Raw genomic sequence first — 24,000 nt, 5'->3', positions numbered from 1 at the left:
TCAATAAAGCAGGCAAAATGTTTACCGTTGGTGGATGTTTTTTGATAAGGGTGTGGAGTATCTCAACCCTTTTGGTTATTCATATCTTATATGAAGCAGCCTCAGGTACACACGTGCATCAATAAGAATGAAAACATCATGGTCCACTTTCATTTTGTAATATAAATGAATGGCACAAATTACCTACAGTGCAAATAATAAAAATGTATTACAATTTAACAATATTTTAATAATACATATACACATATTTAATAGGAATGCACACATCTAGGCTAAATAAACGTAAGCCTATAAACATATAATAGCCTACACATTAATAAAAAAACTCTCTCTTTCGCTCTCTGTGTGTGCTATGTGCAGTAACTCTCCACACAGGATAACATCAGCATGAATGGAGCTGAGGAAATGGTGATTCACAGAAAATGTGGGATACACTTGGTCTGGGGGAATAAAGAATAACTAAGCAAGTAAGCCTTGTCATAGCCAGAACAGTGCATATTTTATTTTAAAAAAATGCTAACAGTGTGTAAGATAATATCTCCAGGGGTTTGAGCACACACACACACACACACACACACACACACACGAAGCCTTTGCATATACTGTATGTGTGTATTTGTTTGTATGCGCGTGTCTGTTTGTGTATTTGTTAGGATGATTCTGCTCTGGGATGCTGGCTGGAATTTCTTTTTGCTTTAATCTTCTGTGGCTTTAATATTCCAGTGGTCTAAAGATGAAAGCCTTTTGATTACACTGGGCTGTGTGTGTGTGTGTGTCTGTGTCTGTATGGCTGGCGTGCGTGCGTCTGGCGTACGTGTGCATGTGCGTTTGTGTGTGACAGGCAGGTAACAGCACAGTGTCAGTGTAGGGAAATAGTAGAAATATATTCCATAATACAATCTGCTACATGCAAAGATGGAAAAAGACATGGGTGTCACTGTCAGCTGCTCCTACGGTATGTGTTTGTTTACAGTCCGTGTTTAGAAAAGACAGGCAAGCCTTTTCCTGTGGCCTCAGAGAAGCACTGTGTCTGATAGCCGACCAGAGAGAGAGAGAGAGAAAGAGAGAGAGGAAGAGAGAGGGGTAGGAGGAGGGAGGAGGAGTGCTCCTGGTAGCTTCTTGTAGGCAGCGTGTAGTGTAGGGTTGGTGCTGGCTGAAGGGTGGAGACTGAGCAGCAGCGGGGAGGGTGTATGTCAGCTGGATCAGCAAGAAAGAGCAGCCAGAGCAGAGCAGGAGAGAGGGAGCCACAGCACAGCGAGCGAGTGTATGTGTATGAGCGTGCCTGCCTGCCTTCCTGCTAGCCTGCTGACTGTGTGTGAGAGAGGAGAGTCAGTAAGCGTGTGGATACTACTCCACCAGACTGCATGTCTCTGGCGTCACTAAGGGAGCAGCACACACATTACAGAGGTAAGACACACATTTCCACCATTTTCTAACCATTTCTTGTTGTCTTTCCCTTTCTTTGGTTGTAAGACAATGGCTTATTAGGGAGGGTGTGCTTTAGAGGAGAGGTTGGTCTGTTTGTGTGTGTGTGTGTTGATTTACAGGCAGTGGTTGTGTCAGTGCTGTAGGAGAGAGAAAGATGCCACTGTTCTGGTCCCTTCTTCCCTCTAGCTGGTCTCTACATCATGGAATCCCCTCTTCTTCCTCCTTCTAGATTAGGGAGGCTAAAGCCTCTCTATATATTTTTTCTCTCTCTCTCTCTATTTCTCTCTCTCTCTGAGGTGTGTTTTGCATTTGCTCTCTTTGAATTTCTGATCTAAGTGTGTATGTGAGAGAGTGAGGGAATGAGAGAATGGAATTCTTTCCTCTTTTCCTATTCCTCCTTTTCCTGTCGCATTGGACAGGTCTGTTATATGAGGGGGAGAAATTAGGAGCATTTGTTTAGGGGGAAATTTGCAGGAGTGGGGGGTGAAAGACAGAGAGAGAGAGATGAGGTTGGGGGGAAGGGAGAAGACTGGAGGAGAGATGCTGCGAGAGAGAGAGAGAGGGGGGGGGGGTGGGGTTGATGGCGGCGGCTGAGAATGGGAGAGGAATCCCTCAACCCTCCCGTGGGTTCTCTGGTCATTCCTATTCGGAAGGCAGTGGCCATTCAGTACTATAGGGAAATATCAGCTGACCACAGACTGAGCCATTCTCTCAGTAGAGCAGCAGGGTTAGGGTTGGCCATATTGGATACATTCTCTAGATAACACGGGGAGGCTTTCTTCAGAAGCACACACTGATGAGCTAAAGATGCAGATACTAACAGACATTCACGCACATTCAGATTTATAGATCCGCACGCACGCGCCCCCACACACACACAGTACACGTTCACACTCTCACATCCCCAGTCAGCCATGTTAAGTGTGCATGTATTATAAGGCTCTCGCTTACTATATCTGCATCTCTGTATCTGTTAGCCCTGTGTGGTGAGCATTAGCATTTCCTGTTATTATTTTCTCAGCCATCAGCCCTGCTTACGTTACAGTGAAATGGTCTCACCGCCACCACTAAGATAGATTAGTGTTTTCAGTCCTCGTATTACAGAGGCACACAACAAGTTGAGCGTCAGAATTATGCAACCGCTCCGTTCCCGGGGTGCTCAGCTCTTGTTGTGAACCAGAACAGAACTAAGATGTTGGAGAAGGGACGTGTGTGTGTGTGTGTGTGTGTGTGTGTGTGTGTGTGTGTGTGTGTGTGTGTGTGTGTGTGTGTGTGTAGGGAGAGGGGGAGAGGGAGCGCCGAGCCGAGCTGGCATGTTTTGCAGTGCTGGACCGGCTGCAAGGCCACATATTGTTTGATACACATTCATGTTGAGACTAGAACAATGGCACACTAAATGTCAACAGAGTCCATCGCTACCCAGTATGAGAAAAGACAACAATGGACCGTGTGGGTGTGTGTACGTGTGTATACGCAGAGTGAGAATATTTTTCAGGCGACCGCCTATGGACCTAATAGTAAAGACCTGTCATTTAACGGTAATGAAATTGTATTACCTTTTAATTTGGCATGAACACAACCAGTCATGATGTTTTCATCTTATTGTCAAACAAATCACTTCAAAAAGTAGGCTACCTGAGCATGTTCGTCCACTCCAAAAGAATTTCAGCATCCAGACCGTGCACTGTACACTCACACCATTTGATAAATGGAAAGAGACATCTGTTACAAAACACCAAAAAGTGTAATGACATTTGCTGAATGACATTGGGTCTAGACTCTTGTAGTCTGAATTAATTGATGCGTCTTGCTGACAAAAGGACGTTTTTGTAGAAAGAAAAGTTGGGACACCTGAAAAGGGTTTAAGACATGGGACTTTCCCAGAATGACAAGTGCAACCCAATGACTGCGCAGCCACATGGATTTTTATTTTTTTACCATGACACAGAGGTGGGAGTGTTCATTTAATTTGGAATGAGCTTTTATTTGACTATTACCACTGTAGCAGTACAAATGTGGCATTTTAAACAACAAATAGGAGAATGGTTAAATTACTATTATTTAGAGACCCCCCAAAGTTTGATTTAGTGGTACTCATGTCTCATTCAGAGGGTCTGAGACACTGATAGAGCAAGAGAGTGAAATAATACAAATGTAGGGAGACAAAAGACTAATCATTTCCCAGTTTGTTACTTTTGCTCTCTTGTCATTAAAAACTCATTGTTGCCTTCAATTCCCAGCAGCTCTGTCTAAAAGACTACTGAGTCAGTGGCCTAATTCTGGCTACAGTAACAGGTGGAGATGGTACAGCATAGAGGACAAGACTGAGTGTCACAGTTTATAGTACTGTGCTCTCATTGTTTTGTCTGTGTCCCATAGGGCTCTTGTGCAGCAGAGGTATGGAATTGTCTAGTCTACTAAGTATTGCTCACCTAGATCTAATAGTCCCCCCCGGTGAGTTTAAAGCTCTGGTACAAAACACTCTTCAGGAGGAGTGGAAATGTTTCCTGTAGGCTGGATTGTGTTGATGATTGTATTGCATGTTTTACATTATAAACTGGGTGGTTCGAGCCCTGAATGCTGATTGGCTGACAGCCATGGTATATCAGACCGTATACCACGGGTATGACAAAACATTTATTTTTACTGCTCTAATTATGTTGGTAACCAGTTTATAATAGCAATAAGGCACCTCAGGGTTTTGTGGTGTATGGCCAATATACCATGGCTAAGGGCTGTATCCAGGCACTCCACGTTGCGTCATGGATAAGAACAGCCCTTAGCCGTGGTATATTGGCCACATACCACACCCCCTTGTGTGAGCGCTATTTATGCTTTATAAATACTTTATAAATGTTTTGAGTGACCAGTGTAATTTCTCACAAAAAGATGGTCATGCCATTGGTAGACATTCAAGCAGTACCTGGTAAAAGAATAATCACACAACACAGGATATTTAAGGAAATAAATGTACATGTGAATAACTAGCTTACAAACATTTACAAATGTAGGAGTATTGATTAATAAATGGTGAGCAAACTGTTACCGGGAAGGTATACGACTGCCCTTTTATAACCTTTAGAGGACACCTTTGACCTCATACTTACCATCCCACTAGTGAAATATTACATTATTTTGCACTTTCATAGTTGTATGTTGGTCAAAGTCCATGTTTAAAATGAAGGCCATGCCAAAACGCTTCAAAGTTTTAACGTTTTTGTTCTATTGAACATGCCATAACATGAAAATGTATGCACTCACTAACTGTAAGTCGCTCTGGATAAGAGCGTCTGCTAAATGACTAAAACGTAAAATGTAATGAAAGCATTTTAATTATATGAAGAGTGCCTTGGTCCTGCTGTTTTTTTATGACCCTTACCAAAGAGCACATCCTATCTACAAAGATCTATATTGTATCCGAGCAGCGCTTCCCTTCCTTATTTTAAGTTAACAAACAGCCAATGGTATGTATGTGCCTTGCAGTCTTTTTGTCAGGCCTCGTAGTTTTAACAAGCTTTAGTACTCGTTTTATGATTCCCTCTGTGTAGTGCATCCATATCTATCTAGACAGCATGGTTAGTTTATGTACTGAAACATTAAGAGCATACTCCAGTCCTGCAGATTGAACGCTTGTAAAATTGGCTGTGTCCCAAATGGAACCCTATTCCCTATTTAGTGCACTACTTTTGACCCGGGCCCATAAGTAGTGTACTATATAGGGAATAGGGTGCCATTTGGGACATAGACATTATTGTTAACAGTCTAGCGGAGTGAGTCAGACAGTGTTATTGTTGGCTGGCTGATTGATGCCAGAGGAAACTATGTTTATTCCTCCTCAACCGGAGCAACGTAGCATAGCACTACATTCCGCTCACTAGTGACCATACATATTTTGCCATGAGGCTGAGAGAAAATGTTGAAGCTAATTTCCTGAAGGGGGGGGTGACTTCCAGTGGCCCCCCAACACACACAAAAAGCCTGTCGGCCACCCAGCCTTGCGGGGGCTGCAAGGGGGTGTGGTACGCCAGTGGTTATGCGCATTCGATGGCGACATTAGCTCAGTGGCCATGACAGATTTAAACTACTGAAACAGAGGCTTGCAGTTCATTTTGATGGTTAGAAACTACACATGTGTCTAATGGAAACTAGCTATTATCAACATGCAGACTTAAAAACATTTGATCTTAGGGATGGATTAATTTGGATAAAGGTATTTGATCCTTAGAGAGGAAAGGGGAAAACAACACCATATCAACAGGCTGTATCATCGAACTTCCAAAAGAGAGCACTGATCCAACACATAGACTACTTCTCAAATGACCCTATTCCCTATATAGTGCACTACTTCTGACCCCAGAGCCCTATAGGTCCTGGTCAAATGTAGTGCACTGTGTAGGGAACAGGTGAAATTCTCTCTCAAAACTCTCTGAGCCCTGATAATTGTGCAATGTGCATTATCCCCAACACTACTCCCTGATAGAAGGCACATGACCCCTGTAGAGCCCTGTACTAGGGCTAGGTCCCAAATCCAATTTGCCACATTCACCTTACAGTGAAATGGTTACTTACAAGCCCTTAACCAACAATGCAGTTTTAAGAAAAAAAGTGTTAAGTAAAAAATAGATGAGTAAAAAATATATATAATTAAAGAGCAGCAGTAAAATAAAATAACAGTAGGGAGGCTATATACATGGGGTACCGGTACAGAGTCAATGTGCGGGGGCTCCGGTTAGTCGAGGTAATTGAGGTAATACAGTGGCTTGCGAAAGTATTCACCCCCCTTGGCATTTTTCCTATTTTGTTGCCTTACAACCTGGAATTAAAATTGATTTTTTGGGGGTATGTATCATTTGATTTACACAACATGCCTACCACTTTGAAGATGCAAAATATTTTTTATTGTGAAACACTTGAGCGTGCATAACTATTCACCCCCCCAAAGGCAATACTTTCAGAACAGGTGTATATATACTGAGATCATGTGACAGATCATGTGACACTTAGATTGCACACAGGTGGACTTTATTTAACTAACTATGTGACTTCTGAAGGTAATTGATTGCACCAGATCTTATTTAGGGGTTTCATAGCAAAGGGGGTGAATACATATGCACACACCACTTTTCCGTTATTTATTTTGTATAATTTTTTTGAAACAAGTTATTTTTTTCATTTCATTTCACCAATTTGGACTATTTTGTGTATGTCCATTACATGAAATCCAAATAAAAATCCATTTAAATTACAGGTTGTAATGCAACAAAATAGGTAAAATGCCAAGGGGGATGAATACTTTTGCAAGGCACTGTATGTACATGTGGGTAGAGTTAAAGTGACTATGCATAGATAATAAACAGAGTAGCAGCAGCGTAAAAGAGGGGTTGGGGGGCAATGCAAATAGTCCGGGTAGCCATGATTAGCTGTTCAGGAGTCTTATGGCTTGGGGGTAGAAGCTGTTAAGAAGCCTTTTGGACCTAGACTTGGCTCTCCGGTACCGCTTGCCATGCGGTAGCACAGAGAACAGTCTATGACTAGGGTGGCTGGAGTCTTTGACAATTTTTAGGGCCTTCCTCTGACACCGCCTGGTATAGAGGTCCTGGATGGCAGGAAGCTTGGCCCCAGTTATGTACTGGGCCGTACGCACTACTGTCTGTAGTGCCTTGCGGTCGGAGGCTGAGCAGTTGCCATACCAGGCGGTGATGCAACCAGTCAGGATGCTCTCGATGGTGCAGCTGTATAACGTTTTGAGGATCTGAGGACCCATGCCAAATCTTTTCAGTCTCCTGAGGGGGAATGGGCTTTGTCGTGCCCTCTTCACGACTGTCTTGGTTTGTTTGGACCATGATAGTTTGTTGGTGATTTGGACACCAAGGAACTTGAAGCTCTCAACCTGTTCCACTACAGCCCCGTCGATGAGAATGGGGGCGTGCTCAGTCCTCTTTTTTTTCCTGTAGTCCACAATCATCTCATTTGTCTTGATCACGTTGAGGGAGAGGTTGTTATCCTGGCACCACACAGCCAGGTCTCTGACCTCCTCCCTATAGGCTGTCTCATCATTGTCGGTGATCAGGCCTACCACTGTTGTGTCATCGGCAAACCTAATGATGTTATTGGAGTCGTGCTTGGCCATGCAGTCATGGGTGAACAGGGAGTACAGGAGGGGACTGAGCACACACTCCTGAGGGGCCCCCGTGTTGAGGATCAGGGTGGCAGATGTGTTGTTACCTACCCTTACCACCTGGCGGCGGCCCGTCAGGAAGTCCAGGATCCAGTTGCAGAGGGAGGTGTTTAGTCCCAGGGTCCTTAGCTTAGTGATGAGCTTTGAAGGCACTATGGTGTTGAACACTGAGCTGTGGTCAATGAATAGCATTCTCACTTAGGTGTTCCTCTTGTCCAGGTGGGAAATGGCAGTGTGGAGTGCAACAGAGATTGCATCATCTGTGGATCTGTTGGGGCGGTACGCAAATTGGAGTGGGTCTAGGGTTTCTGGAATAATGGTGTTGATATGAGGCATGAACAGCCTTTCAAAACACTTCATGGCTACAGACGTGAGTGCTACGAGTCGGTGGTCATTTAGGCAGGTTATCTTATTGTTCCTGGGCACAGGGACTATGGTGGTCTGCTTGAAACATGTTGGTATTACAGACTCAGTCAGGGACATGTTGAAAATATCAGTGAAGACACTTGCCAGTTGGTCAGCGCGTGCTTGGAGTACACGTCCTGGTACTCCGTCTGGCCCTGCAGCTTTGTGAATGTTGACCTGCTTAAAAGTATTACTCACATCGGCTACGGAGAGCGTGATCACATAGTCATCCGGAACAGCTGATGCTCTCATGCATGCTTCAGTGTTGCTTGCCTCGAAGCGAGCATAGAAGTGATTTAGCTCGTCTGGTAGGCTTGTGTCACTGGGCAGCTCGCGGCTGTGCTTCCCTTTGTAGTCGGTAATAGTTTGCGAGCCCTGCCACATCTGACGAGCGTCGGAGCATGTGTAGTATGATTCAATCTTAGTCCTGTATTGACTCTTTGCCTGTTTGATGGTTTGTCGGAGGGCATAGCGGGATTTCTTATAAGCGTCCGGGTTAGAGTCCCGCTCCTTGAAAGCGGCAGCTCTACCCTTTAGCTAGTGCGGATGTTGCCTGTAATCCATGGCTTCTGGTTGGGGTATGTACGTACTGTCACTGTGGGGACGACGTCATCGATGCACTTATTGATGAAGCCAGTGACTGATGTGGTGTACTCCTCAATGCCATCGGAAGAATCCCAGAATATATTCCAGTCTGTGCTAGCAAAACAGTCCTGTAGCTTAGCATCTGCGTCATCTGACCACTTCCTTATTAACCTAGTCACTGGTGCTACCTGCTTTAGTGTTTGCTTATAAACAGGAATCAGGAGGATAGAATTATGGTCAGATTTGCCAAATGGCACAGATTTGCCAAATGGCCTATTCCCCATAGGACTGTGGTCAAAAAGTAGTGCACTATGTAGGGAATAGGGTAAGCATTAACATAAACTATTTTACCATTAATGTGAAGTCCATCAGTCAATGCCATCCAGGGACAAAGGAACGCATCTACACACTACACCACACTACTTCATTTAAAGGTACTTCGGTCAATCTATTAGTATAGAATCTATACTATAGATTATAATCAAAATGTGCACCTACTCACAGCTATCTGCATCTCTATCCTCCTTGGTCACTCTCTCTCTCTCTTTTTTTTTATTTATTTCACCTTTATTTAACCAGGTAAGCCAGTTGAGAACAGGTTCTCATTTACAACTGCGACCTGGCCAAGACAAAGCAAAGTAGTGCAACAAAAACAACACAGAGTTACATATGGGGTAAAAAAAAAAAAACATAAAGTCAGAAATACAACAGAAAAATATATATACAGTGTGTGCAAATGTAGCAAGTTATGGAGGTAAGGCAATAAATAGGCTATAGTGCAGAATAATTACAATAGTATTAACACTGGAATGCTAGATGTGCAAGAGATTATGTGCAAATAGAGATACTGGGGTGCAAAGGAGCAAATTAAATAACAATATAGGGATGAGGTAGTTGGGTGGGCTAATTTCAGATGGGCTGTGTACAGGTGCAGTGATCGGTAAGGTGCTCTGACAACTGATGCTTAAAGTTATTGAGGGAGATAAGAGTCTCCAGCTTCAGAGATTTTTGCAATTCGTTCCAGTCATTGGCAGCAGAGAACTGGAAGGAATGGCGGCCAAAGGAGGTGTTGGCTTTGGGAATGACCAGTGAGATATACCTGCTGGAGCGCAGACTACGGGTGGGTGCTGCTATGGTGACCAATGAGCTAAGATAAGGCGGGGATTTGCCTAGCAGTGATTTATAGATGGCCTGGAGCCAGTGGGTTTGACGACGAACATGTAGTGAGGACCAGCCAACAAGAGCGTACAGGTCACAGTGGTGGGTAGTGTATGGGGCTTTGGAGACAAAACGGATGGCACTGTGATAGACTACATCCAATTTGCTGAGTAGAGTGTTGGAGGCTATTTTATAAATGACATCGCCGAAGTCAAGGATCGGTAGGATAGTCAGTTTTACGAGGGCATGTTTGGCAGCATGAGTGAAGGAGGCTTTGTTGCGAAATAGGAAGCCGATTCTAGATTTAACTTTGGATTGGAGATTCTTTATGTGAGTCTGGAAGTTGAGTTTACAGTCTAACCAGACACCTAGATATTTGTAGTTGTCCACATACTCTAGGTCAGACCCGTCGAGAGTGGTGATTCTAGTCGGGTGGGCGGGTGCTAGCAGCGTTCGATTGAAAAGCATGCATTTAGTTTTACTAGTGTTTAAGAGCAGTTGAAGGCTACTGAAGGATTGTTGTATGGCATTGAAGCTCGTTTGGAGGTTTGTTAACACAGTGTCCAATGAAGGGCCAGATGTATACAAAATGGTGTCGTCTGCGTAGAGGTGGATCTGAGAGTCACCAGCAGCAAGAGCGACATCATTGATATACACGGAGAAAAGAGTCGGCCCAAGAATTGAACCCTGTGGCACCCCCATAGAGACTGCCATAGGTCCAGACAACAGGCCCTCCGATTTGACACACTGAACTCTATCTGAGAAGTAGTTGGTGAACCAGGCGAGGCAGTCTCTCTCTAGCACCTGATCTAGAATCAGTCCTCTGTCTCTCTGTCCCTCCACCATTAAAATCCGTGAGGCAGGCCCCAGACCAGTTGATAATAATAACCTAAAATAACCACAGAATCTCCATGCCATGGAGGTAGGGCCCTGCCTGCTGTCTTCTCGGATCCCAGGGAAGGCATAATTTCCTGGGTCACTGCCCTCGCCCCTAAACCTTGGAGTCCTGGTTCTACCTCCTCCTCCTCCTCCCCTTCAGGCAGGCAGATCAGAGTCAGGCTGGGCAGAGCAGTGCCTGCTGAGGACAGGGGAAGGCACAGATGTCTGGGGTAATCTAATGGTGGTGGGGGGTGGTAGTCTGACTTTGATGGGGACACTATAGGACAGAATCTATTTATGCACTAATGTTCAGCTGGAGCATCATAGAGACTAAGATTGCGTCTTAAATTGAACCCTATTCCCTATATAGGGCACTACTTTTGAACAGTGCCCATAGGGTTCTGGCCGTGCACTATATAGGGAATAGGGTGTCATTGGAACACACCCATATCAACATCATCACAACCCTGTCCCATGAGTATACACAACCAGGGAGAAATCAGAAATGTGATGTCTGGAACTGATACTGAACAGCACAACCACTACAGACTGTATACAGCACTAGTGGAGGTAGCAGAATCTATCATGTTATTGTAATTAATGTGCTTGCTGAGCAAGACCACACTGAATATTCCACATACTTCTCACTTATAGTAATTATTCTGAAGCAAGCACACCATTTTTCTTGTTACTGTTTGTGCATGTCGTCATCATGGTTGAGTCATGCTCCCGGGCAGAGCAGAGTAGTAGGATCTGGACTGAGAAGGATGTACAAGGGGCATCATGACTAGTGATCCAATTCCCTCCTCCCCTCCCCTGTGTCCCAGCCTCTTCTCCTCTCCTCCCCTCCCCTCTAATGTCCCAGGCCTTCTGCTTCCTCTCTCCCCCTCCAACACAGACAGGTGTTAAGGGATGATTCAAAAAGCACCCAGCACGTGTCATCCTGCTTCATCCCTCCCACAGCACTATCTTATCAATCATTCACTCATCTGACACGACCCTGAGTGCCCTGGTGCCTATCCCTTCTCTGGAAGCATCTCTCCATCTCTTTCTATCTCTCCATCTCTCTCTTCATCTCTCTCTTCATCTCTTTCCGTTTCCTCTGTAGGATATAGTCCTGTGGTGTTTAATCACCCTGTAAGTCAGAGACATAATCACATCAGCGGAGGGCCTCGTCACAAACACACACACACACACACACAGTTCCTCACCTCTGCCCCATGCTGCGAAGCCCAGGGTGTGAAATCAGGCAGGGGAGCTTAATTGAAACACAGATTTAAAGAGCAACTGCTTTTAAAAAGCAAATAATCCCTTTGAAAATGGCGTATGTGGCATCGACATGACTCAGAAACAGTAATTGTAGTGTCAAAATTGACTACGAAGTGTAAATATGATAATTTTGGTCATAAAGTCAGTCTCGTCTAAAACGAAGTTTGGAATATCCGTGCGTCTCAACGGGTAAATTAAGGTTGAGTTTTGATTTGACGATGTCCATTTGCCCACTAACATGGGGTGAACAGCTGTGGTGATTGCTCTCTATCCAATAGCATGGTGAGACAGACCTGCCTAGCAGCTTCGACTTTGTTTACATAAGACAACACGTCGCACATTTTTTTACTTGACAAATACTGCACCAAACACCTTTATAGATGTAAAATTGCACAACTAAAACATCCTCAGCAAAAACGTCAAAATGAATTACAGATTTCTTGGCTTATCCTAGATTCATTCTGGGGATTTTGACTTCTGGGAAGTTAAGTAGGCTTCCGCATCTACAGTGTCTCATGGGGGACAAACATCATTAACCAAACGCAGAATCTGTCAGGAAACATACCTCCAAGACCGAAATGTTGTTTTTCTAACGAGCAACAGAAAATCACACGTGTCAATTGGCATGTTCAGTAGCTCTTTAATAAGTCATTTTATTAGAAGAGATTGGGAGACATGAGAGGAAAGAAGAGATTAAGTGAGAGAGTAAAGACAGAGGCAAAATAGACAGTGACAGAAATGGATGATGGATGACAGCATCTTCCAGTCCATTTGTTATGAGTGGAGAGTAACCACACTGGAAGGAAGTGATGCACATGATGCAACATTTGGGGAAATACAGACCACATAAGCCTGGTTCTAACATGTGTCCTTTGTCCTGATCTTGTCCACATTCTGATTGTGCCCACATTTTTAGACAGGTGTAAACGATTAAAAGACACATTGTGATCCGATTGTGATCTGATCTTCCTGACCACATCCGGAGGTAGTCAGGCACGCTTTGTGTCTGGATATCTTACAAGTGTAGACATATCTGGAGAGTGAAACCATTTAAATCATCATTATCCAGCCTTCTAAAATCATCAACGTGTCTTAAAATAAATAAATAAACATGATTTTGCGTACAGGGAGGGACCAGGAAATCTGGTCACAATGCGGACACAGTAGACGAATATGAGACACACTGAAATACCATGTGTAGACATCTGAAAATGTGGGCACAATCAGAATGTGGACAAGATCAGGACAAAGGACGCATGTTAGCGGAAGGTATAAACAAGGCGTAGTTGCTTTAACATTGTGTGAGGAGATGATTTGCGGTGGTGGGATTCCTTTCCGCACAGATCTGTTCTTGCAGAGTAATTGGCCCATTTACAGTTTTTCTCAATTGCTAAAACACTAAAACCCATTGGCTGAACAAAGTTCTCAGTTGCCTGGACTCATTTAGCTAATTATGCAGTCTGTTGTCAATACCTTAAACCATTTCACATGGTAAAACACAATTTGCAGATCTCACTTAGACTTTTCAGCAAAACTCTAAACACATTCTCATTCTCAAAACACATTCTGCACTCTAATGCACATGTCATCCATACTGGTAAACACAAGTGGCAGCAATCAAATACAAATAGAGAACACATGTCATTGATTGAACACAACCACTCAAAATTGATTTAACCTGTTTCAAATGATGCGACACAACCAATATAAGGCAGTTCAGAGAGCAAACAGGTTGTTGAAGGTGGGAAGGAGAAAGTCTGAGAATGGATAGAAGAAGCAATGTGAGAGGACGAGGACGAGTGCGTATGCCAGGTGGGCGACGAGGAGGAAGAGGAGGAGGAGGGCAAGAAAGAGGAAGAGGAGGACGAAGAGGAAGAGGAAGACAAAGAGTGAGAATATCTGAGCAACAGTCATAGACCATGTTCTTGTACATGGACTGACAATGAGGGAAGCAGGACTTAGAGTGCAACCCAATTTGAGCCGATTTTCTGTGTCCACCATAGTAAAGAGAAGAGAACAGGTACAGTGTACTACTGTATTTTTGTAATTGCAAATTTACTGTACTACACTATATGCAGCTGTTCAATGTACATTTGTAAAGTTAATCACTGTATGTATTGTACTGCATGAATATGTTTTGTAACTGCACAACTACTTTTTGTAGAATTGCAAGGCTGCCACATGCAGGTGGAAGGACAGCTATATTCACTGGGGAGCAAGAGGCCGTTATAGTTGGCATGGTCCTTCAAGATAATGCAATACGCCTCAGAGAAATCCAGGAACGAGTGATAGAAGACAACACACACTTCCAGGGAATCGACAGTGTGAGCATTTCCACAATTGACCGTGTCCTCCATCGTAACAGGATGCGAATGAAACACGTATACAGAGTACCTTTTGAGCGCAACTCACCAAGGGTGAAAGAACTGCGAGCTCAGTATGTGCAAGTAAGTGTACATTCAGAAACATTTACTGTAATCCAGATTGTCTACAGTACTAACACATACTATGTGAATGACATTACTCTTCAGTACATACAATGTATGTGAATCAGAAGTGCATACAGTAGGCCTAATTGTACTCTACAGTATAGCACTGTCTCTGTACCACTTACAAAATCCTACATACAGTATATTGTATTTCTACACAGACAATATTTGACTTGGAATCCTTGGACAGACCCCATGAGTTCATCTTTGTCGATGAAGCAGGCTTCAATCTAACAAAGAGGAGAAGGAGAGGCCGAAACATGATTGGACAGCGGGCCATTGTTGAAGTCCCTGGTCAACGAGGTGGCAATGTCACAATCTGTGCTGCTATCAGGAAGCATGGTGTTCTACATCACCATGTTACACTCGGGCCATATAACACCCAGCACCTTCTAAGATTTATTGCCAATCTAAGAGATATTTTATTTGAGCAGCAGGTTCAAGAGCAGCAGGGTCAAGAGCTAAATGAGAATCCCATTCCCACCTATGTGATAGTGTGGGACAATGTCAGTTTCCACCGAGCTGCTCAGGTAAGGGAATGGTTTAACATCAATGGGCAGTTTATGAACTTGTACCTCCCTCCATACTCACCTTTCCTGAATCCGATTGAGGAGTTTTCCTCCTCTTGGAGATGGAAAGTGTATGATAGACAACCCTACACCAGAGTAAATATGCTGCAAGCCATGGATTTAGCCTGTGGTGATATAGGTGAGGAACCATGTCAGGGCTGGATACGGCACACAAGAGGCTTCTTCCCCCGTTGCCTCAGGAGGGACAATATTGCTTGTGATGTCGACGAAGTGCTCTGGCCTGACCCAGCCCAAAGACAAGAAGAAGCACATTGATCACATGTTTACTCCTTTGATTTTTGTCCCTTTTAGTATTGTATACTGTAGTACAGTGCATTGTAGGCTGTATACTGTACAATGGACAAATTGTATGGCCCTGAACATTGTGCTTTCCATTTTGTTAACAGTACTGACTGCTCAATAGATTTTGACTGGTTGCAGGTTCATATCAACAAAGAACAAGAATTACAGTATCACAGAGACAAAGGACAAGTTTGTGAGATGCAGGGTACAGTACTGTAAAAATAGGGGTACAAGGAGGAGGAAGAACAAAAAACTAAATTGCAAAGAGCAAAGCAGAGTAGTAATTTCTGATAAATTTTTAGCTACTATGATAATATGTTACCAATATGAAATTTGTTTTGAGAATTAAAATGTACTTCCCCCTGAGAACTGTATGTTTTGAACAATGTGTTTTCTATTTTTCGGTGTATTGTTTACTGACTGCTTGAGAGTGTATATCATTTTGATCACTTTGTTTATGATTTGAGAGCAGTGTTTGATTTTGAACACAGGTAAAACTGTTTTGAGGGCGAATGTTTCATTTTGCGAGAGGAGTCAGAGGTTTTGTAAATAGTGCTTGAAGATGAGGTTTTGTGTTTACTGTTTTCAGGAAATGGAGCAAGGTTTCAGAAATTGTGTTTTAGCAATTGAGAAAAACTGTAACAGAGGCAGCAGAAAACCAACTCACAGATGCATGAAGAAGAATGGTTCCACTGGACAAATAGGGAGAGGGGGATGGGGGGGAGAGAGAGAGAGAGAGAGAGAGAGAGAGAGAGAGAGAGAGAGAGAGAGAGAGAGAGAGAGAGAGAGAGAGAGAGAGAGAGAGAGAGAGAGAGAGAGAGAGAGAGAGAGAGAGAGAGAGAGAGAGAGAGAGAGAGAGAGAGAGAGAGAGAGAGAGAGAGAGAGAGAGAGAGAGAGAGAGAGAGAGAGAGAGAGAGAGAGAGAGAGAGAGAGAGAGAGAGAGAGAGAGAGAGAGAGAGAGAGAGAGAGAGAGAGAGAGAGAGAGAATTGTTGTCCATTCCAGAGCCCTTCAGTACTGTATGTGGTGTAAGAGAGCTGTGACATTCTGACGCACGGTGACCAGACAAGAGAGGCTACACAGGCCTCTGTATAATTTAACTGGAATACAGCAGGCCTCAGATGGAAGGAAGAAGCATACAGTCAGTGTCTGTACTTTACTATCTCTGTACTTTCTCTATGCTGTGCTGTTCTGAATGGCTGCACTCTGCTCTCACTCGCTCTCTCTACAGAGTAAGGCGGAACCAGAGTTCTGACAGAACTGCAGGCCAGGAGGACACCAGGAAAGAGTGCGGCGGAGTTAGCAGACAAGGTAAGACGGAGAACACAGAATAGAGTGGGCTGTATTATAGCCTGCCTGCCTGAGAGCGTCTGTGCCACAAGGCACATTGAGAGATGGGCAAGCCCAGGATTTGTGAATGTGTGCGTGAAGAATGAATGTGTCTGTGAGTCTAGTAATGTTACAGTGTGAAACTGAGGGAGATCTCACACATACTGTACTGTACTTATATTTATTGTGTTCTCTACGTTTTAGAAAGTTGTGCCAATGATTTGAGATAAGTACTTGACAGCTGTTCACAAACTGGTCAGCTGAGAGAGATAAGGGCCACGTCGCAAATGGCACCCTATTCCCTATGTTGTGTACTACTTTTGACCAGGGCCCTTAGGGCAGTAGTGCTGCTCTATAGGGAGCAGTATAGGGCAGTGTTTCCCATCTCCAGTCCTCAAGTACCCCCAACAGCACACATTTTTGTTGTAGCCCTGGACAAACTCACCTGATTCAACCCATTGAGGGCTTGATGATTAGTTGACAAGTTGAATCAGGTGTGCATGTCCATTGTTACAACAAAAATGTGTACTCGAGGACTGGAGTTGGGAAACACTGGTATAGGGTATAGGGTGCCATTTGCCACATGGTGCCATTTGAGGCACACCCAAGGTATAGGAGCGTTTTAGTCAAAAGTAGTGCACTATACACCATTTGGGACGCACACAAGGTCTTTGTCCATTTTGAATGTCCCACGTTATCACTGTCTAATAGAATGTCACCGTAATCAGCATGTTGACACCATGTGTAACATTTCAGAGTGGTATTTTGGCCAGCAGATAGGACAGGGTGCAAAAGTGTTAACAGTCTAGACACTGATAGCCAAGACTCCATCCATTCATCCTTAATCTAGTCCTATGAAAATATTAGGTTCAGGAACATATGTATCAAGCTTCTCAGAGTATGAATGCTGATTTAGGATCAGTTTGGCCTTTTAGATCACAATACAATATTTAGCAGACGCTTTTATCCAAAGCGACTTACAGTCATGCGTGCATACATTTTTGTGTATGGGTGATCCCAGGGATCAAACCCACTACCTTGGCGTTACAAGCGCCGTGCTCTACCAGCTGAGCTACAGAGGATTACATGGACAGGGGGTACCTGATCCTAGTTCAATACTCCTACTCTGAGACTCTTGATACATACGGCACAAGGTCATGAGTCCTCTGGTAAAAAAAAAAATTCAGAATCTGGCAGTTTTCTATTCAAACAATTCAGTACTAAGTAGGCTATACAGTGTATTCAGACCCCTTGACCTTTTACACATTTTGTTACCTTACAGCCTTATTCTAAAATAGATTAAATCGTTTTTTCCCCTTATCAATCTACACACAATAACCCATAATGACAAAGCAAAAACAGATTTTTAGACATTTTGCTAATTTAGAAAAAATACAAATCTGAAATATTACGTTTACATAAGTATTCAGACCCTTTACTCAGTACTTTGTTGAAGCACCTTTGGCAGTTTTCTTAGGTATGATGCTACAAGCTTGGCACACCTGTACTTATCCCATTCTTCTCTGCAGATCCTCTCAAGCTCTGTCAGCATCACTGCACAAATATTTTCAGGTCTCTCCAGAGATGTTAGATCGGGTTCAAGTCTGGGCTCTGGCTGGGCCACTCAAGGACATTCAGAGACTTGTCCCGATGCCACTCCTGCGTTGTCTTGGCTGTGTGCTTAGGGTCATTGTCCTGTTGGAAGGTAAACCTTCACCCCAGTCTGAGGTCCTGAGCGCTCTGGTGTCACGATCGTCGTAATAAGTGGACCAAGGCGCAGCGTGATATGCCTACATCTTTTAATTAGTACTTTACCAACACGATACAACAACAAAACAACAAAATGAAACGTGAAGTCCTCGGTCATAAAACACAAACCTACACGGAACAAGATCCCACAAAAGACAAGTGCACAACAGGCTGCCTAAGTATGGTTCCCAATCAGAGACAACGAGCCACAGCTGTCTCTAATTGGGAACCACCCCGGCCAACATAGAAACACATAAACTAGAACAAGAACATAGAAAACGAAACATAGAACCTAACACCCAGAAACTAACACATAGAAACTAACACCCTGGCTCAACATATAAAAGTCCCCAGAGCCAGGGCATGACAGTACCCCCCCCCCCCCCACCAACTAAACACAACAGGGGAGGGGCCGGGTGGGCATTCCGCCTCGGAGGCGGATCCGGCTCCGGGCGTGACCACCACCCTCTAACTAACACCCCGTAGCGCCCCTGGTCTGGTCCCGCTGGCTGGAGCTGGACTAGACATCGGTGGAGAGGATTGCTTAGGCTCCGGTGTGGAGCAGCTGACCGGTACCTGACCAGGCACCGCTGAAACAGGCACGGGCTGTGCCGGACTGACGACGCGCACCACAGGCTTGGTGCGGGGAGCAGGAACAGGCCGGGCTGGCGACGCGCACCACAGGCTTGGTGCGGGGAGCAGGAACGGGCCGGACCGGGCTGACGACGCGCACCACTGGCTTGGTGCGGGGAGCAGGAACGGGCCGGGCTGATGACGCGCACCATAGGCTTGGTGCGAGGGGCAGGAACAGGCCGGGCCGGGCTGGCGACGCGCACCACAGGCTTGGTGCGAGGGACAGGAATAGGCCGGACCGTACTGGGAACACACACCACTGGCCTTGTGCGGGGATCAGGAAAGGGCCGGACCGGACTGGTAACACACCCCAGTACCTCTCGCCGTGCCTCTACACTCTCCTTCCCTCTAATGACCAATGGCCCCCGTAACCTGGTGGCCTTCTCTCCTAGTCCACAATCTCGCCCTGTAGCTGCCTCCAGCAGCCCCGTCGTCCATGCCGTGTGCCACCCCCAAAAAAATTATTGGGGTTGCCTCTCGCCTGTCCGACGACGGCCCGGTTGGCGCCGCTTCTCCTCTCCTGCCTGGGTCTCCCCCTTCATCGCCCTCCGGTAACGGACGGCCTCCTCCTCCGTTATCCTCCCCCAACCGAGGAGGACATCTACCAACGTTACCTCCGGCGTTTGCTCCTGGAAACGCTGCTTGGTCCTGTTTTGGTGGGATCTTCTGTCACGATCGTCGTACTAAGTGGACCAAGGCGCAGCGTGATATGCGTACATCTTTTAATTAGTACTTTACCAACACGATACAACAACAAAACAACAAAACGAAACGTGAAGTCCTCGGTCATAAAACACAAACCTACACGGAACAAGATCCCACAAAAGACAAGTGCACAACAGGCTGCCTAAGTATGGTCCCCAATCAGAGACAACGAGCCACAGCTGTCTCTAATTGGGAACCACCCCGGCCAACATAGAAACACATAAACTAGAACAAGAACATAGAAAACGAAACATAGAACCTAACACCCAGAAACTAACACATAGAAACTAACACCCTGGCTCAACATATAAAAGTCCCCAGAGCAGGTTTTCATCAAGGATCTCTCTGTACTTTCCTCCGTTCATCTTTCCCTTGATCCTGACTAGTCTCTCAAATCAAATTGTATTTGTCACATGCACCGAATACAACAGGTGTAGACCTTACAGTGAAATGCTTACTTACAAGCCCTTAACCAACAATGCAGTTTAAAGAAAAAGAAGTGTGATGGATGGATAAGTAAAAAATAAAAATGATGAATAATTAAAGAGCAGCGGTAAAATAACAGTAGCGAGGCTATATACAAGGGGTACCGATACAGAGTCAATGTGCGGGGGCACAGGTTAGTCGAGGTAATTGAGGTAATATGTACATGTAGGTAGAGTTAAAGTGACTATGCATAGATAATAAACAGAGAGTAGCAGCAGCGTAAAAGAGGGGGTGGGGGGGACAATGAAAATAGTCCGGGTAGCCATTTGATTAGCTGTTCAGGAGTCTTATGGCTTTGGGGTAGAAGCTGTTAAGAACCCTTTTGGACCTAGACTTGGCTCTCCGGTACCGCTTGCGATGCGGTAGCAGAGAGAACAGTCTATGACTAGGGTGGCTGGAGTCTTTGACAATTCTTAGGGCCTTCCTCTGACACCGCCTGGTATAGAGGTCCTGGATGGCAGGAAGCTTGGCCCCAGTGATGTACTGGGCCGTATGCATTACCCTCTGTAGTGCCTTGCGGTTGAAGGCCGAGCAGTTGTCATACCAGGCGGTAATGCAACCAGTCAGGATGCTCTCGATGGTGTAGCTGTATAACTTTTTGAGGATCTGAGGACCCATGCCAAATCTTTTCAGTCTCCTGAGGGGGAGACTCAATCCCTGCCGCTGAAAAACATCCCCACAACATGATGCTGCCACCACCATGCTTCACAATAGGGATGGTGCCATGTTTCCTCCAGATGTGACGCTTGGCATTCTGGCCATAGAGTTCAATCTTGGTTTCATCAGACCAGAGAATCTTGTTTCGCATGGTCTCAGAGTCTTTAGGTGCCTTTTGGCAAACTCCAAGTGGGCTGTCATGTGCCTTTACTGAGGAGTGGCTTCCGTCTGGCCGTAAAGGCCTGGTTGGTGGAGTGCTGCAGAGATGGTTGTCCTTCTGGAATATTCTCCCATCTCCACAGAGGAACTCTGGAGCTCTGTCAGAGTGACCATCGGGTTCTTGGTCACCTCCCTGACCAAGGCCTTTCTCCCCCTATTGCTCAGTTGGGCCGGGTGGCCAGCTCTAGGAAGGGTCTTGGTGGTTCCAAACTACTTCCATTTAAGAATGATGGAGGCTACTGTGTTCTTGGGGACCTTCAATACTGCAGACATTTTTCGGTACGCTTCCCCAGATCTGTGCCTCGACACAATCCTGTCTCGGAGCTCTACCAACAATTCCTTCGACCTCATGGTTGGTTTTTGCTCTGACATGCACTGTCAACTGTGGGACCTTATATAGACAGGTGTGTATTTTTCCAAATCATGTCCAATCAATTGAATTTACAACAGGTGGACTCCAATCAAGTTGTAGAAACATCTCAAGGATGATCAATGGAAACAGGATGCACCTGAGCTCAATTTCGAGACTCATAGCAGAAGGTCTGAATACTTATGTATATAAAGTATTTCTGTTTTTATTTTTAATAAATTAGCAAACATTTCTAAAAACCTGTTTTCGCTTTGTCATTATGGGGTATTGTGTGTAGATTGATGAATAAGGCTGTAACGTAACAAAATGTGGAAAAGGTCAAGGTGTACACTAAACTTTAGTGTGGTGTTCAGCCATTCCTAATTGAATCGTTTCCATAAGACCTACATTCCCTGATACACCCCAGAAACCTTCAATAGTGACTCGGGTACCTAGCAACTGGCTGATGATATTATGGCCTGTTTTGACATCTCCCATGAGTATTGAACATTATGATATTGTGGCCCCATTATAGTGTTATTTTAGAGTTGTTCAAAGTTTTGTCAATGATGCCCTTGTCTTGTAGTTTCTGCCCTATTTCAATGAGTAGGGTAACTTAAATTACATTCTCACGTTCATTTGGAAGACTAAGGCCGGGATTCAATCCAAGGCGAGTTGTAGGGAAGCGCATTGTAGGGAAGCGCATTGTTTTGTCATAAATGCACCTTTTAAAGGCAATATTCCCGATGTTCATGAAGATCACATTCATAGTAAACGTTCCAAATGTTGACTCAAGCGTAAATTACCTTTAAAAGTCAAGCGCAACGTGCTTCTCTAAAACAAACCTTGGATTGAATCACAACCTAAGGGCTTTATTCAATCTGTCTTGCTGAAGCGTTACGCGATAGAAATGTGAAGGTAATTTCCAATTGAGCCGACATATGCAGTGTTTACTGTGACTGCAGTCTCCGCTAACATTGCCTTTAAATTTCAATCACGCTGTAACGCTGAACTTTCGCAAAACGTGTTGAATAGAGCCCTTAATCAGTAACCTTCTGTTGGTCCAACATACGTAGCGGCCCCTGTGGACCTCACCCTCACAGTGCTGGTCTTCCTGACACCCATCAGGGGCCAACATGGAGAAGGGCAGGCATATGGCCTCCACAGAGGGGACCCAGATGAGAACAGATTATTATTATATTGTGTTCCAGCCAGGTTACAGATTATAACATCCTGCTCACAAATACAGCCCGCTCTGTGTTATTTCTCTGAAATAGTATGTAGTAGTCACTAATTCTAGCATTTTAGTATAGTATAGTCCCAGTCGGTATTAGATAGAACGTCGCAGCCCCACCCGCCTGTGGGGAAAACAACCTGTGGTTACCTACAGTAGGTTACCTCATTGGGTCACAGTAAAAGCTTAACCTTTTTCAAATGCAATTTTCTTGTTGTCTGCTTGTTTTAGTCAATTACAAAACTACATTTAAGAAAAGTACAACATGTCCAAAGATTACTTTTTAACATTGCCTGCTCCCAAGCATTCTCACTACTTAATATTGTAGGGCATGCTCCTTTTCATGAAAGGGCTAGCCACACAAGTTAATAGTCTTACCTGTGAGGAAATGTTTTTCACACACGTAGCTACGTGTAGCCTTCTTGGACACCGGTTCCCCACATTTCCCACTCTCCCACGCCGATTAGCCTGAAGCCACAGGGCTCTTCTCGCAGGCTCTATTTCCCTAGGCGGGAGCATTGCGAACCGTAGGTCTGGATTTTGGACCTGGTTACATGTACATTGAACAACATAGCAGCTTCCCGGCATGTTTGACGACGAAGTTGGCTCTTTCACAATGGGGGTCAATGGGAAATAATGTTTGTTTTCCCCAATTTGTGGGCGTGGTCGAGCGGAATTCTTTCCTATGACATGAGTTGGAGTATTGAATAATATCAAATTCTAGTATTCAAGTAATATATTCAGTGTTCTAGTTTTAGTATTCTAGTATTCACCATTCAATATTCCATTCAAATCAAATCAAATTGTATTTGTCACATGTGCCAAATACAACAGGTGTAGACCTTACTGTGAAATGCTTACTTACAAGCCCTTAACCAACAATGCAGATAAAAATTAATAAAAAAGTAACTAAAGTAAGAAAAAAAGTAACACAATAAAATAACACAAAAGAATAGGTAGGGGTGAAGTGACTTAATGCATAGATAATAAACAGCGAGTAGCAGCAGCGTAAAAAGGGGGTCAATGCATACAGTCCAGGTAGCCATTTGATTAACTGTTTAGCAGTCTAATGGCTTGGGGGTAGAAGCTGTTAAGGAGCCTTTTAGACCTAGACTCAGCACTCCGGTACCGGTTGCAGTGCAGTAGGAGAGAGAACAGTCTATGACTAGGGTGGCTGGAGTCCTTGACAATTTTTTGGGCCTTCCTCTGACACCGCCTGGTATAGAGGTCCTGGATGGCAGGAAGCTTGGCCCCAGTGATGTACTGGGCCGTACACACTACCCCCTGAAGCGCCTTGTGGTTGGATGGCGAGCAGTTGCCATACCTAGCGGTGATGCAACCAGTCAGGATGCTCTTGATGTTGCAGCTGTAGAACTTT

At 44.6% G+C, this 24,000-nt stretch overlaps 1 protein-coding gene across 1 annotated transcript in view; it reads left to right on the top strand.

Annotated features, from left to right (window-relative positions):
- Nucleotides 1-1,237: 1,237 nt before the first annotated feature.
- LOC311145504 (guanine nucleotide-binding protein G(I)/G(S)/G(O) subunit gamma-2) overlaps nucleotides 1,238-24,000 on the top strand; it is a 38,311-nt gene continuing 15,548 nt past the window's right edge. The window contains exons 1-2 of the mRNA XM_084181758.1: nucleotides 1,238-1,407; nucleotides 16,493-16,572. The gene's annotated coding sequence lies outside the window, so the exon portion shown is untranslated. The remainder of the gene's footprint in view (nucleotides 1,408-16,492; nucleotides 16,573-24,000) is intronic.

Source organism: Coregonus lavaretus (genome assembly GCF_964263955.1).
Source record: "Coregonus lavaretus genome assembly, chromosome: 18".
In the NCBI taxonomy this organism is placed as follows: domain Eukaryota; kingdom Metazoa; phylum Chordata; class Actinopteri; order Salmoniformes; family Salmonidae; genus Coregonus; species Coregonus lavaretus.
This window is presented reverse-complemented; position numbering and strand designations above follow the sequence as displayed.